Genomic DNA, 4087 nt, shown 5'->3' with positions numbered 1-4087 from the left:
AGGAGAATCCACTGACCACTGCTATGGTTGGAGCTAGGAGAATCCACTGACCACTGCTATGGCTGGAGCTAGAAGAATTCACTGACCACTGCTATGGTTGGGAGTCTTGAACACCCCTCCCCTCAAGCTTTACCGTTGCTGGTGGTAAAAGGAAAATCCTAGTTTTTTGGACTCTACGGAAGACTCCATCTGGTTGCAGGCAGAAGATAACATGTCCCTTTCTTCCAAGGGCCCTGGTCCTCCCGCGAGTGGGCTTACCCCCACTGCCTGTGGTGTCATGGGCTGAGCTGGCTCCCACATCTTCCCAAGTCCTGACCTTGTTTGTAGTTTTCTGTTCTTTCAGCTCCTGTTCAATCGAATCTGTTTTTGTTTATTTGGTTTTCTTTCTTATCACCTTGGAGATTTTCCTTAGTGTTGTGGGATATTCTTCTCTTTTTGCTTTTTGAGGGACCCACCACCTTACTCTCAAATAAATCACACACGGAGGCTTATTCTTAGTTATGAATGCCAGGCTTAGCTTGGCTTGTTTCTTGCCAGCTTTTCTTAAATTATCCTGACTCCCTTTTGCCTCTGGGCTTTCATCTTTCTCTATTTCTGTGTATCTTTCTTTACTTCTTTCTCCTTGGCCTGCTGTGTAGCCGGGTGGCTGGTCCTGACATCTTCCTCTCCTTGTTTTCTTCTGCTCCTCGGTCACCGCCTCATTTTTTTCCTTTTATACTCTCTGCCTGCAAACCCCTCCTATCTGTGCTTCTGCCTCACTATTGGCCATTCATCGCTTTATTAGGACCATCAGGTGTTTTAGACAGGCAAAGAATCACAGCTTCACAGTTAATCAAATGTAGCATAAACAGACATCACACACCTGAAAATAATATTCCCCAACAATGTAAGGCTGCACAGCCACATGCATTTCTGTCTTGTGAGAGGCTCTGTGGGCTGGGTGTCTGCACTGCTCTGAGTCTGGTCCTTGAGCTGCTTGTTGTGTCTCTGTGTAATTCATAATTGCATCCCAGTTTCTCAGAGCGGTTAGCTTAGATGACAACAGCCAAACCACGAGCCATATACCAGCACTAACAAGAATATAACTTAGCCAATTACTAATGGTTCAACTTTTGAAAATAAGTTTTAGACAGATGGTTCATTAAAGCATAATGGAAAATATCAAAAGTTACAGACACATTATAAAATCTAGGCATAGTGCTTAGAACTCATGTTTTAAAGGCATCATTTATTCTGAATAAGAACAGAAAGAAAGGTGAAAGCATTTATCCTGAGCTTGCTAAAGGAAGATTTCCTGCATATGTTCACGACAATGATTCGTCTATTATCGTATTTTTCATTTTTAATTATGTATATATGTGTGTGGGTTTGCGCATGTAAGTGCAATTCCTGCAGAAGCTCCAAGTGGTGTCAGGTCCCCTGGAACTGTAGTTACAGGAAGTTGTTAGCTGTCTGATGTGGGTATTGAAAACTGAACTCAGGTCCTCTGCAAAAGCAGAACACTCTTTAACTACTAAGCCATCTTTCCAGCCCCTATCTACTTACTAAATTTTATACTCTAGAAGATAACAGAGGGAAACGGCTGGATTTTTGCTGTTATTATTTTTTTGTAGATACAGCTTTTAAGTTAGTCTTTTGAAATTCTAGTTTTTCATGCTTAAAACATTATTCTTTAAGTCACATAGATATTTACCTGTATTTTCTTCTTTGTTGTTATGTTTCCATAAAGCACAATTAATAAAAACTCAGAGACAGAAATTGGGGTTCAACCTGAAGGTCAGAAAAACAAAGCAGCCAGCCACTGACTCTTACCTGGATCTCAGTGTGAAATGGTGATCCTGCCTCCAGAAATCTCAGAGACTGTATCTGAGAGCTGTCTCCTCCCGTTTTATAATCATCTCTAGGGCTGGGATTTAGGTTGTGCACCAGTACTGCCCGGTTTCTAAGGCAAACTAGTGAGGCTATTGGTATTAAAGGTGTGTGTCATTGCTGCCTGGTCTGTAAGGCTGGTCAGGGTGGCCAGCCTTCAGGCAAGCTTTATTTATTAAAATACAAATGAAATGCTACTACATTTCCACACTATAAAAATTTAACATTTACTTTGTTTGTGCATGTGCAGAGGGGCAGATAGAGCCACTGTGGAGTGCACACTGCCTTTCACTATGAACTGGACCCCAGGGATCAAACTCAGGTTCACCTGCTCAGCTGTCTTCCTGGGCCTCCCTTCACCCTGGATGATAATGATTTAAATTATCCTAACTAACTGTGTATTTGGGAAAGAAAGTCTTAAAATATTTTTTCAGGAATGGCTAATGTCCCTCCAAATGTTGCCTCCCCCTATAACCTGTGTCCAGTGTTTCTCTCATGTGTTTGAGTCCATGTGCGCTGATTGCTATCACTTCTTCTCACTGGTGTGTGCAGACAGCTGTGCTCCAGCACATGCTTCTCACTGGTGTGTGCAGACAGCTGTGCTCCAGCACAGCTCTACTTTAATAACCGTCCTGTGAAATATGTGCTTTACCCGACAGAACAGAGACTGCCCTTATTTTTATTCTCCTTCCTTTTGGCTTCTTCTTACAGTTTTCATGAGGTATAGATCACAAACTGACTTTGATTTTGGTTATATAAAGATTTGGTTGTAGTCATAATTAATTTTTCATCCAGAAACATGGCAGGTGATTTAGTCCAAGCCAGGAAGACAGTTTGTCTTGCTTCCAAACCCACTTCCACAGTAAGAATCTCAAGTGTGCAAAGCCTTTGAGTTGGGAAGACCCAACTTTCAGGCCACTTAGAAAAATCTACAGAGGCAACTCAGGTTCCTCTGTTTGTAAGGTGAGCCTGGCTTTGAAAAGACTTTATTGTTGAACACGACAAGAGGCATAAGTGTGTTCGCAACATTTCCCTGGCAGGTTCCCTTTGGGGATGCCCCGAACATAGACTGAAAACTTTGTTCATCTGTGGGAGCAGATTCTATGAGTAAAGGCATATATATCCACACATGGAATACTACATAGAAAAGGTCTATCCACACATGGAATACTACATAGAAAAGGATATCAACACACGGAATACTACATAGGAAAGGTAGATCAACACTACATATGGATTTTTGAGGACTGTGAAATGGTTGGAAATATTTTTAATTTTTATTGCATTATTTCCTGAGTGGGGGCACACATGTGCCACCATGTGCATGTAGAGTCACAGCACACCTCTGTGAAGCTGGTTTCCCCTTTCCCTTTTACACAGACTCCAGGGACACCACCACCCCCATCCCCCCCCACCACCCCCGCTTCTTAGGGTTGCACAGTGTTTACCCGCTGAGCAGTCTGGCCAGCCCAGAAGACATTTTTAATGGACTGTAATTTAAAACACTCAAGTTGCTTTGCTTTAAGAGAAGCAAAGTTTTTAAGATACGATGTCCACAGGACAGACCCCTGCCCATGGCTGCTCCTATCCCAGTCTGATCCCTGTACAGTGAAGTTAAGCTGCCCTGTTCCTGCACTAGCCAGTGTGGTCTGGAACTGGATACCCAGCCCGGACTGTTGTGTGTGAGACAGGTCACAGCCCTCTTTCCCTCCAGCCCTGAGTCTTTGTGTTTTTGTTTCAGTGAGGAGTTCTTTGGCTGCATAAGCTAAAATGTAGACTCTGTTAGCTGTCCCTAGGCTGTCCCCTCAACCATCATGTCGTATCTCATCCAGCAGGCATTTTCCCTCCTTGCTTCCTCCTACCGAAAGGAACCTGGATAGAAATGTTTGTGTTTCCCTCAGACTTTTAGCTCATGCACAAGGTAAGTGAGGCACAGAATGGCTGTGAAGTAAGGAAGAGCAGAGGGCCTGTGGGCATTGTGTTGTTAATATGGCTTTGTTTGTCTGGTGCCCGCTAGCCAGACTGCTATCAAGCAGTTTCTTGCCTGTTTTCAGAGCAGGTCTGCTCACCTGGCCTTACCTGAACAGCTCCCATGGATGAAAAAAACACCGTGTTGAGAAAGGGATGAGGTAGAGAAACTGTGGTTCTCAAACTCACGGGTGCAGCTAGGGAAGGGCTGCACTGTGAATATGACTTAGACAAACTCAGGTCTCAGCTT

This window comes from Microtus ochrogaster, linkage group LG9 (genome assembly GCF_000317375.1).
Source record: "Microtus ochrogaster isolate Prairie Vole_2 linkage group LG9, MicOch1.0, whole genome shotgun sequence".
Taxonomy (NCBI): domain Eukaryota; kingdom Metazoa; phylum Chordata; class Mammalia; order Rodentia; family Cricetidae; genus Microtus; species Microtus ochrogaster.
This window is presented reverse-complemented; position numbering follows the sequence as displayed.